This window comes from Mus musculus, chromosome 18, assembly GCF_000001635.26.
Source record: "Mus musculus strain C57BL/6J chromosome 18, GRCm38.p6 C57BL/6J".
Classification (NCBI taxonomy): domain Eukaryota; kingdom Metazoa; phylum Chordata; class Mammalia; order Rodentia; family Muridae; genus Mus; species Mus musculus.
In genome coordinates, this window is record NC_000084.6 from 7,819,208 (window position 1) to 7,832,500 (window position 13,293).

The window sequence follows — 13,293 nt, forward strand, 5'->3', positions numbered from 1 at the left end:
CATCACCAACAGAATGCAAGAGATAGAAGAATTTCAGTACCAGAAGACTCCATAGAAAACATTGACACAACAATCAAAGAAAATGCAAAATACAAAAAGCACCTAATCTAAAACATCCAGGAAATCCAGGACACAATAAGAAGACCAAACATAAGGGTAATAGGTATAGATGAGAATGAAGATTTTCAACTTAAAGGGCAAGTAAATATCTTCAACAAAATTATAGAAGAAAACTTCCCTAACCTAAAGAAAGAGATGCCCGTGAACATACAAGAAGCCTACAGAACTAAAAATAGACTGGACCAGAAAAGAAATTCCTCCCGACACATAATAATCAGAACAACACATGCAGTTAATAAAGAAAGATTATTAAAAACAGTAAGGGAAAAATGTCAAGTACACTGACTTCTGACCAGAGACTATAAAAGCCAGAAGATCCTAGACAGATGTTAAACAGAACCTAAGAGAACACAAATGCCATCCCAGGCTACTATACACAGCAAAACTCTCAATTACCATAGATGGAGAAACCAAAGTATTCCATGACAAAAAGCAAATTCACATAATAACTTTCCATGAATCCAGCCTTCAAAGGATAATAAAGGGAAAACACCAACACAGAACAGAAATTATACCCTAGAAAAAGCAAGAAAGTAATCTTTCAACAAACCAAAAGGAAGACAGACACAAGAACAGAATCCCAACTCTAACAACAAAAATAACAGGAAGCAACAATTACATAAGAACAGAACATGAACATGAGGAAATCCAAAACATCATCAGATCCTACTATACTCAAAAAAGGCTATACTAAAAAAACCTGGAAAACCTGGATCAAATCATAAATTTCTAGACACATACCAGGTACCAAAGTTAAATTAGGATCAGGTTAATGACCTTAACAGTCCCATGTCCCCTAAAGAAATAGAAATAGTCATTAATAGTCTCCCAACCAAAAAAAATCCCAGGACCAGATGGGTTTAGTGCAGAGTTCTATCAGATCTTCAAAAAAGGCCTAATTCCAATTCTCCTCAAACTATTCCATAAAATAGAAACAGAAAGTACTCTATCCACTTCATTCTATGAAGCCACAATTACTCTGATACCTAAACCACAAAAAGATCCAACAAAGATAGAGAACTTCAGACCAATTTCCCTTATGAATATCTATGCAAAAATACTCAAGAAAATTCCCACTAACGGAACCCAAGAACACATCAAAATGATCATCCATCATGATCAAGTAGGCTTCATTCCAGGGGTGCAGTCCATCAACGTAATCCACTGTATAAACAAACTTAAGAACAAACCACATGATCATCTCATTAGATGCTGAGAAATTATTTGACAAAATCCAACACTCACTCATAATAAAACTCTTGGAAAGATCTGGAATTCAAGGCCCATACCTAAACATAATTAAAGCAATATAGAGCAAACCAGTAGCCAACATCAAACTAAATGGAGAGAAACTTGAAGAAATCCCACTAAAATTAGAGACTAGACAAGGCTGCCCACTCTCTCCATACCTATTCAATATAGATAGTACTTGAAGTCCTAGCCAGAGCAATTAGACAACAAAAGGAGGTCAACGGGATACAAATTGGAAGGGAAGAAGTCAAACTATCACATCTTGCAGATGATATGATACTATACTTAAGTCACCCCAAAATTTCCACCAGAGAACTCCTAAACTTGATAAACAGCTTCAGTGAAGTAGCTGGATATAAAATTAACTCAAAGAAATCAGTGGCCTTTCTCTACATAAAGGATAAAGAGGCTGAGAAAAAAATTAGGGAAACAACACCCTTCACAACAACCACAAATAACATAAAATACATTGGTGTGACTATAAGCAAGTGAAAGATCTGTATGAAAAGAACTTCAAGTCTCTGAAAAAAGATATCGAAGAAGATCTCAGAAGATGGAAAACTCTCCCATGCTCACGGATTGGCAGGATCAATATAATAAAAATGGCAACGTTGCCAAAAGCAATCTACAGATTCAATGCAATCCCCATCAAAATTCCAACTCAATTCTTCACAGAGTTAGAAAGAGCAATTTGCAAATTTATCTGGAAAAAAAAAACCCCGAGGATAGCAAAAACTATTCTCAACAATACAATAACTTCTGGGCGAATCACCATTTCTGACCTCCAGTTGTATTACAGAGCAATTGAGGTAAAAACCTGCATGGTACTGGTACAGTGATAGACAGGTAATTCAATGGAATAGAATTGAAGATCCAGAAATGAACCCACACACCTATGGTCACTTGATCTTTGACAAAGGGGCTAAAACCATCCAGTGGAAAAAAGACGGCATTTTCAACAAATGGTGCTGGCACAACTGGCGGTAATCATGTAGAAGAATGTGAATTGATCCATTTTTATCTCCTTGTACAAAGCTCAAGTCTAAGTGGATCAAGGACCTCCAGATAAAACCAGAGACACTGAACGTTATAGAGGAGAAATTGGGAAAGAGCCTTGAAGATATGGGCACAGGGGAAGAATACCTGAACAAAACAGCAATGGCTTGTGCTATAAGATCAAGAATCGACAAATGGGACCTCATAAAATTGAAAAGCTTCTGTAAGGCAAAGTACACTGTCAATAAGACAAAATGGCAACCAACAGATTGGGAAAAGATCTTTAACAATCCTAAATCGGATAGGGGGTTAGTATCCATTATATATAAAGAACTCAAGAAGTTGGACTGTAGAAAACCAAATAACCCTATTAAAAATGGGGTACAGAGCTAAACAAAGAATTCTCAACTGAGGAATACCCAATTGCTGAGAAGCACCTAAAAAATAGTTTCCACATCCTTAATCATCAGGGAAATGCAAATCAAAACAACCCTGAGATTCTACCTCACACCAGTCAGAATGGCTAAGATCAAAAACTCAGGTGACAGCCAATGCTGGGATGGTTGTGGAGAAAGAGGAACACTCCTTCATTGCTAGTGGGATTGCAAGCTGGTACAACCACTCTGGAAATCATTTTGGTGGTTCCCCAGAAAATTGGACATAGTACTACTGGAAGATCCAGAAATATCATTCCTGGGCATATACCCAGAAGATGTTCCAATTTGTAATAAGGACACATGCTCCACTATGTTCATAGCAGCCTTATTTATAATAGCCTAAAGCCGGAATGAACCCAGACATCCCTCAACAGAGAAATGGATACAGGAAATGTGGTACATTTACACAATGGATTAGTATGCAGGTATTAAAAACAATGAACTTATGAAATTTTAGGCAAATGGATGGATCTGGAGGTTATCATCCTAAGTGAGGTAACCAAATCACAATAGAATTACATGATATGCACTTACTGATAAATGGGTATTTAGCCCAGAATCTCAGAATATCCAAGATACAATTTGCAAAACACATGAAACTCAAGAGGAAGGAAGGCCAAATTGTTGATGCTTCGATCCTTCTTAGAAGGAGGAACATAATACCCATGAAAGGAGTTACAGGGACAAAGTATGGAGCAGAGATTGAAGGAACGACTATCCAGAGACTGCTCTACTTGGGGATCTGTCTCATAAACAACCACCAAAATGACACTATTGCAGATGCCAACAAGATTTTGCTGTCAGGAGCCTGATATAGCTGTGTCCTGAGAGGCTCTGCCAGTGCCTGGTAAATATAGAAGTGGATGTTCACAGCCATCCATTAGAAAGAGCACAGGGTCCCCAATGAAAGAGCTAGAGATAGTACCCAAGGAACTAAAGGGGTTTGCAGTCCCATAGGTAAAACAATAATATGAACTAACCAGTACCCCCAGAACTCCCTGGGACTATACCACCAACCAAAGAAATCACATGGTGGGACTGAAAGATCCTGACAGAATGTAAAAGGCCACAGGAGCCCTGAAATTGGCAAAATAGATTTCATTGTTAGCAGGACTAGCTTCACTGAATTAGAAAAATAGAGGTGCACAATGCTCTGACCCCTCCTTGAACCTGTGTATCTGCCAATGTTCTGACTGTTCCTTGAACCCATGTGTGTGCACACTGATGAAGTCCACTGTCAGGTGTTTGTGATATTGGTTGCTGGGGAAGAGCCAAAAAATCTCCCCAGCAACCACAGCCGGAGCCAATCCGGAGTTGCTGCACCTGCACCAGACTCTTTCCTTGTACCCCTCCCATACCCATTTCTTAAGAAATCATTTTAGAATAGATATTGTTCAGATCCGAAAATCCCCTACTCCCTCCTTCCCCTCCCCCCCCCCCCAGGGCCTATAAAAACTGGGACCCCTTTCCTCTCGGGTCAACTCCTCTACTCCTGTGTGGGATATGAGTCATCCCCAGAACTCAGGCTTTCCCCGAATAAAACCTCGTGTGGTTTGCATCAAGCTTGGTCTCTCGTGAGTTCTTGGGGGTCCACTATTATCCCAAGACTTGAGTGAGGGTCTCCCTTTGGGGGTCTTTAATTGGGATCTTGTCCGGGATTGGCACGACAACTCACGTCTCTAAAGACCCACTTGGAGGTGAGATTTCTTATCTAAAAATATTTCTGTGAGCCAGGGAGGTTCAGTGCTGAAATTTGCAGCTACAACGTTTCATGAGAAAGGGAGACCCACGCCTCGGGTGAGGCACGGAGTGTGACCAGCAGACGTGCTGGAATCACTGGCTGCTGCTCTGGGGGATGCCCCAGAGTGAGGGGAAGGACTCCAGGAGTCCATCTGGGGCAGGGAGTGAAGAGTTAATAGTCTTCCTAGATTGGAGGGCTTACACACTTCCCCGACCTTTTGCATTTCTGAGTTGGTTTTGTCTGTCTGTTAGAAGACAGGAATTTTCCTGTGTGTGTGTGTGTGTGTGTGTGTGTGTTTTGTGTCTGTTTCATGTTTTCTGTGATTTGGACGATGGGACAGACTGTAACGACCCCCCTAAGTTTGACTTTAGACCACTGGACTGAAGTTAGGTCAAGATGCCCCAGAGTGAGGGGAAGGACTCCAGGAGTCCATCTGGGGCAGGGAGTGAAGAGTTAATAGTCTTCCTAGATTGGAGGGCTTACACACTTCCCCGACCTTTTACATTTCTGAGTTGGTTTTGTCTGTCTGTTAGAAGACAGGAATTTTCCTGTGTGTGTGTGTGTGTGTGTGTGTGTGTTTTGTGTCTGTTTCATGTTTTCTGTGATTTGGACGATGGGACAGACTGTAACGACCCCCCTAAGTTTGACTTTAGACCACTGGACTGAAGTTAGGTCAAGGGCCCATAATCTTTCAGTAGAAATTAAGAAAGGACCTTGGCAGACTTTTTGCACCTCCGAGTGTTCGGCTTTTGATGTAGGATGGCCACTGAAAGGAACTTTTGATTTGACTCTTATCTTTGAAGTTAAAGCCATTGTTTTTCAGAGAGGACCTGGGTCCCACCCAGATCAACAGCCTTACATTTCTGTCTGGCAGGACTTCGTCCAGAATCCACCATCATGGATCAAACCATGGATTCCCAGCATAGGTCAGGCTCCCAAACCCTGACTCTTCGTGAAACAAAGGCGAAACCAAAGTATAGTCTCCCCTCCCCCAGCCTGAAACCTGCTTGCTCAGGGGTGGAGCTTCCCGCTCAATCGTTCTGCCACGCCCACTGCTGGAGCCTGTCGCTTTCCTGTTCCGAAGCCATCACGTGGTCACCCTGCTACTGGATGCCGAGATTATTTGGCGGGAATCGGGCCCCCTTCCTCTCTGCTTCATAACTGCTTGCGGAACAATAAAATTGAGCTTTGATCAGAATGCCTGTCTTAGCTGCATCATTTTCTCTCGTCGCCTAGCCCTTCTTCTCTTCCAGGTTTCCAAAATGCCTTTCCAGGCTAGAACCCAGGCTGTGATCTGCTGGCCAGACACAACACCAAAGGTTCCTCCCAAAATGGAGTTTCCTCTTCAAACCACAGCTCCCCCAAGATCTATCCTGATATTGAGGGGCCTCCTGAGTGGCCAGAATCTCCTCCTCCTCCACCCCATCTTCTACTTGCACTGGGTCCCGCTCCTCCGCAGGTCCCTGCACCCGGCCCTGGGACTGCTGCCAGGCTGGGACCTGGAGCCAATGACTCCAGAGTCCCCCAGCAGATAGAGCTTCTGACACTACTTCTGCTTTTCCTTTGAGAGCTGTGGGCGACCTGCCTTCGGACCCACAATCTCTGCAGACCCTACAATATTGGCCTTTTTCATAGGCTGATCTGTACAATTGGAAAGCTAACCATGCCTCCTTTTTGGAGAATCCAGTCAGCCTGATGGGGCTGGTGGAATCTCTTATGTATTCTCATCAACTCACTTGGGATGATTGTCAGCAGCTCCTCTAGGTTCTGTTTACCACTGAAGAAAAAGAGTGCATTCTCCTGGAGGCTCAGAAAAATGTTCCCGGAGAGAATGGAGTCCCAACCAACCTACCTAATGAGATTAACACTGGGTTCCCTCTGGACCGGCCAGATTGGAACTACAACACAGCTCAAGGTAGGGAGAGGTTGGCAGTTTACCGCTGGGCTCTGGTCGCAGGTCTAAAGGGAGCGGCGAGACGCCCCACCAATTTGCCTAAGGTATGAGAGGTGATGCAGGGCCCTACTGAGCCCATGTCTGTTTTTCTGGAAAGATTGATGGAAGCTTATAGATGCTATACTCCTTTTGACCCAACCTCTGAGGGTCAACAAGCAGCGGTTGCTATGGCTTTTATAGGGCAATCAGCATCAGATATTAAGAGGAAGTTACAGAGACTAGAAGGATTATATGCCATGGCTTTACAAGATTTAGTCAAGGAGGCAGAAAATGTGTATCACAAGAGAGAGACAGAGGAAGAGAAGAAAGAGAGGGAAAGTGAGAAGAAGAAGAGAGGGAGAATAGAACTGACAGAAGACAGGAGAAGAACTTAAACAGGATTTTGGCCACAGTAGTAGGGGAGTATTAAGGAAGGAGCAGGCCTGAGAATAGATATACAGAGTACCTGGGCAACAGGGAACCTAGACCTGGAGGAAGAAGACCCGTCCAGAAGACTTTAGAGAAGGACCAATGTGCCTATTGCAAGGAAAAAGTACATTGGGCACCAGAATGCCCAAAAAAGGGAAGGGCCCCTAAGGCCCTGACTCTAGAAGATGATGATTAGGGGAGACGGAGCTCAGATCCCCTCCCCGAGCTTAGGGTAACCCTGATGGTGGAGGGGACCCCTATGGACTTTTTAGTTGACACTGGGGCAGAACATTCTGTGTTGAAACATCTATTGGGAAAAATAAAAAATAAAAGAACCATAGTAATTGGAGTCACTGGTCAGAAAAAATACCCCTGGACCACTGCGCACACTGTAGATCTGGGGAAAGGGTAAGTGAATCATTCTTTTTTGTGTCCCATACCGCTTCTAGGAAGAGATCTTTTGACTAAACTAAAGGCCCAGATCAGATTTACCCAAAAAGGGCGGAGAGTAAGTTGGGAATCCCCACCTAAAATAGTCTTAGCCCTGCAGCTTGAGGAAGAATACTGATTGCATGAAGGCATAAAGCAAACGGAGGTGCCAGACCTAAAAGATTGGTTGACTGCTTTCCCTAGAGCATGGGCAGAGACTGGAGGCATGGGAATGGCTGTCAGAGTTCCCCCTGTGGTTGTGGGATTGAAGATGGATGCAACCCCTATAGGCGTGTGACAATACCCAATGAGCCACGAGCAAGAGATGGAATCAGGCCACATATTCAGAGACTATTACAACTAGGTATTTTGGTACCTTGCCAGAAGCCCTGGAATACTCCTCTACTGCCGGAAAAAAAAAAAAAAAAAAAAAAAAAAAACCTGGCGTGAGTGACTATCGACCAGTCCAAGACCTGAGAGAGGTCAATAAAAGGGTCCAAGATATTCACCCAACTGTTCCTAATCCCTATAACCTCTTCGGCTCACTCCCCCCATAGCAAAAGTGGTACACAGTACTTGATTTAAAAGATCCTTTCTTTTGCTTGAAGTTACATCCCTCCAGTCAGCCCATATTCGCCTTTGCGCAGAGAGATCCTGACACTGATCAAATGAGACAACTGACCTGGATACAGTTACCCCAGGGGTTCAAGAACTCCCCCACCCTTTTTGATGAGGCACTACATCGAGATTTAGCCTCCTTCCAAGCTGAAACTCCCAGATAACTCTGCTTCAATATGTTGATGATTTGCTCCTTGCTGCAACCTCAGAGAGAGAGTGCCGGCAGGGGACTGAGAGATTGCTAGCAGAATTGGGTGAGTTGGGTTACCAGGCCTCCGCTAAAAAGGCCCAGCTATGTCAGATGAAAGTAGTCTACCTGGGATATACCCTCCGGGAAGGGAAACAGTGGCTGATGGGGGCTACATAAAGGACTGTGACTCAAATACCAACACCAGCTACTCCAAGACAGGTGAGAGAATTCTTTAGCACTGCTGGGTTCTGCAGACTTTGGATACCTGGGTTTGCAACACTGGCTGCCCTCTTGTACCCCCTGACCAAGGAAAGTGGAGAATTCAGATGGACATCAGAACATCAGAGAGCCTTTGAAAATATTAAGGAGGTCCTGTTGACTGCGCCAGCCTTGGCATTGCCAGATCTAACCAAACCCTTCATCCTCTATGTTGATGAAAGGGCGGGGGTGGCTAGAAGAGCTCTTACTCAGGCTCTAGGGCCGTGGAAGAGGCCCATGGCATATTTGTCTAAGAAGCTGTACCCAGTGGCCAGCGAATGGTCCACATGTTTAAAGGCCGTTGCTGCAGTAGCCTTACTCATTAAGGATGCCGACAAGTTAACTTTAGGACAGCAAATAACTTTGGTAGCCCCCCACTCTCTTGAAAGCATTATCTGCCAGCTCCCAGACCGATGAATGACAAACGCCTGAATGACCCACTACCAGAGTCTATTGCTGACTGAACGGGTCATGTTTGCTCCTCCTGCTATCCTCAACCCTACTACCCTCCTGCCTGAAACAGACGATCCCTCGCCTGTTCACTGCTGTGCAGACATCCTTGTGGAAGAAACAGGGATCAGAAGTGATCTATGCGACCAGCCATGGCCAGGCATTCCAAACTGGTACACAGATGGAAGCAGTTTCCTAGTAGAAGGTAAGAGGATGGCAGGGGTGGCAATGGTAGATAGTAAGTGAATCATGTGGCCTAGCAGCCTGCCAGAGATATGTCAGCGCAAAAAGCCGAATTAATTGCCCTAACCCTTTGGATGGTTGAGGGGCGGCCCATCAACATCTACACTGATAGCAGGTATGCTTTTGCTACAGCCCACATTCACGGTGCCATCTATAAACAAAGAGGGATGCTGACATCAGCAGGCAAGGACATAAAAAATAAAGAGAAGCCTTTTTGAAGCTATTCTTCTGCCAGCCAAAGTGGCCATTATACATTGTCCTGGACATCAAAAAGGACATGATGCTGTGATAAGAGGGAATGATATGGCTAAACAGGCCGCACTCAGCCCTAAGATACTCCCTGTCAGGACTTGACAGATAGAATCTCTCCAGAAAGTTGCTCTGCCAGAACTGGAACTGTGCAGCCAGAGTTTTGAGTATACCCCTGAAGATATGAAACTAATGGACAATTTAAGGTTTACTGCAGAAAATTCACAGGGCCAATGAGCGGCCAGTAATGGTAGAGTAATATTACCACAGAAAGAAGGGAAAAGATTTGTTGAGAATATACATCTGCTGTCCCACCTGGTAGCCAAACACCTGCAAACGATGGTCAAAGCATTTACTTTTTATGTTTTGAGACTCTCTGACCTCCAGGGAGAAGGCTATGAGGAGATCACCCCAAAGTCTATTGGGAAGTAGATTTTACCGAAGTAAAGCCAGCTAAGTATGGTAATAAGTATCTTTTAGTTTTTATAGATACATTTTCAGGATGACTGGAGGCCTACCCAATGAAAAAAGAAACTGCCAATGTTGTGGTTAAGAAGATACTAGAAGAAATTTTTCCACAGTTCAGAATACCTAAGGTAATAGGGACTGACAACGAACCTGCCTTTGTTGCTCAGGTAAGTCAGGGACTGGCCATCCAACTGGGGATTGATTGGAAATTACATTGTGCTTATAGACCCCAGAGTTCAGGACAGGTAGAAAAGATGAATAGAACTCTAAAAGAGACCTTGACTAAATTGACCTTAGAGACCGGCGGGAATGACTGGACAGCCCTCCTTCCCTTTGCCTTGTTCCGCATCATGAACACACCGGGAAAATTTAAGCTCACTCCATATAAAATCCTGTATGGGGGGCCTCCTCCGCTCACTGAAGTGGGGAGACTGTTAGATCCTCTAGAATTTAACCCTGGTCCTTCATTGTTTACACACATGAAATCCCTAGAAGTGGTCAGAAACACCACCTGAGAGCAGCTCAAGGAGGCCTACGCAAACCAGGAGATTTGATGGTACCACACCAGTTCCAGGAGGGAGATGCAGTTCTTGTCTGATGACACTGAGCTGGGAATATAGAACCTTGTTGGAAAGGCCCTTACATCGTGCTGCTGATCACCCCCACTGCTGTCAAAGTAGAAGGCATCTCTGCTTGGATTCATGCCTCTCACGTAAAGCAAACTCCTGAAGAACCTCAAGATGAATGGGAATTGGAAAGGACTGATGATCCTCTTAAGTTGCACCTACATCATTGGTGCCATCCTGAAAAAGAAGAGTGACAACTCACACCAGCCTATGACTCTCACTTGGCAAGTGTTATCCCAATCCAGGGAAATACTTTTTAGCACTTCAAAATGAGAACCTCCGGGGACATGGTGGCCAACCCTGTATTTTTGCCTCCACCAAATTATCCCTGTGGCCGGGAGTACTCCCCTTAATGAGGTCCCAAACTATGGGGTTCTATAGTTGCCCCAAGCACATTAAGAGTTCCTGGTGTGTGTGTGTGGGGGGGGGGGGCTAGGTGGTACTTTTGCAGTGATTGGAGTTGTGTTATCTCAAGTGATGGAGACTGGAAATGGGCCGTTGAGTCTTCTAGGGATGGGTTAGAGTTTTCTTTTCAAAATAAGGGGCCAGGCAAACATGTGATAATGGGGCTATACAGAGACCAGAAATGCAAGTTTATAGACTTAGGCCATGTGAAACTGCAGTTCACAGACATGGGGAAAAAATATGACCTTGCCCAGTGGATTGGAGGCATGACCTGGGGAGTCGTGTTCTACAATTTTGGTAGTAAACCTGAACCATTGCTCCATGTTCGTCTAAATATTGAAAGTCCCCCAGCCCTACCAGTAGGCCCTAATAAGGTGCTCCCTGAGCCAAACTGACCCTTCCTCCCAGGGCCGGCCCAGACCTTACCCCCACCCCAAAGACTCCCCAAATGTCTTCCCCACAGAAGGTCCCTCCGAGACCTGTTCTTCACTCTATAGCCCCAGTGCAGGTTGGGCCACCACCCATCCGAAAAGACTGTTTGGCCTCCTCCAAGGAGCTTTCTCTGTGTTAAATGGTACCAACCCCAATGTCACCAAGTCTTGTTGGCTGTGCCTAATGTCTGGACCTCCCTATTACGAGGGGATGGCAGTAATAGGAACTTATAATAATACCACCAGTCATGATCACTGCAGTTGGGGATGTAGCCACACATTCACCCTCACTGAAGTGTCTGGCACAGGCACATGCATAGGAAAAGTGCCTCTGAGTCATCGACATTTGTGTAATGTTACCTATAAGAGCCCCCAGACCGAATTGACTTATTATTTGTCACCTGGTCCCAATAAGTGGTGGGCTTGCAGCACTGGATTGACCCACTGTGTATCGACATCAGTGTTTAATGACACTAGAGATTATTGCATCCTGGTGCAGTTAGTGCCCAGAGTCATTTACCATCCCTCAGAAACTTTTGCCTATGAGTTTGATAGATGGCCGACTCGCCTTCACAGGGAGCCTGTGACTATGACTTTGGCTGTGCTCTTAGGGTTAGGAGGAATAGCGGCAGGGATTGGAACTGGAGCTGCAGCCCTAGATAGGGTGACCCGCTATTATAGTCAGTTAAGAGAAGTGACAGACACCAATATCACGGCTCTAGAACAGTCTATCATTAGGTTAAAAGAATCTTTAACATCCCTGTCAGAGGTAGTTCTCCAGAATTGTAGGGGGTTAGACCTGCTTTTCTTTAAAGAAGGAGGGTTGTGTCCTGCCTTAAAAGAAGAATGTTGCTTCTATGTAGACCATTCTGGAGTCATAGAAGACTCCATGAGAAAGTTAAGAGACAGACTAGAAAAGAGAAAACGAGACCGAGAGGCACAGACTGGATGGTTTGAAGGACTTTTTAATAAATCCCCTTGGTTGACCACTCTCATTTCTACTCTGATGGGCCCTCTAATAATTTTGCTCTTACTGCTAATGTGTGGCCCGCTAATTCTTAATAAATTGGTGACCTTTGTTAGAGAAAGGATTGGTGCTGTCCAGCTGTTAGTACTAAGACAACAATACCAGTCTATGCAGAACCTTGAAGAAGAGATTGCAGTTTAGTTCTAAGATTAGAATTAGTAACTAGAAGAAGTGGGGAATGAAAGATCCTGACAGAATGCAAAAGGTCACAGAAGTCCTGAAATTGGCAAAATAGATTTCATTGTTAGCAGAACTAGAAAAATAGAGGTGCACAATGTTCTGGCTGCTCCTTGAACCCATGTGTGTGCCCACTGATGAAACCCACTGCCAGGTGTTTGTGATATTGGTTGCTGGGGAAGAGTCCACAGCCAGGGCCAATCCAGAGTTGCTGCACCTGCACCAGACTCTCCTTGTACCCCTCCCACACCCATTTCTTGAGAAATCATTTTAGAATAGATATTGTTTAGATCTGGAAATCCCCTACTCCCTCCTTCTCCCCCCACCCAGGGCCTATAAAAACTGGAACCCCTTTCCCCTTGGGGTCGACTCCTCTATCCCTGTGTGAGATTCAAGTCGTCCCCAGAGCTCTGGCTTTCCCCAAATAAAGTCTCGTGTGGTTTGCATCAAGCTTGGTCTCTCGTGAGTTCTTGGGGGTCCGCTATTATCCTGAGACTTGAGTGAGGGTCTCCCTTTGGGGGTCTTTCAGGACTAGTGTCTCTAGCTGAATATGTAGCAGAGGATGGCATAGTCAGTCATCAATGGGAGGAGAGGCCCTTGGTCTTATGAAGGTTCTATGCCCCGTTATAGGGGAATGCCTGGGCCAGGAAGCAGGAGTGGTGGGCTGGGGATCAGCAAGACGGGGGAGAGTATAGGAGATTTTAGAAGGGGAAACTAGATATGGGGATAACATTTGAAATGCAAATAACGAAAAAATTTTTTTTTAAAAAAAGATGGGAATATATCAGTGCTGGACTTGTGGTGGAAGTCGTCTT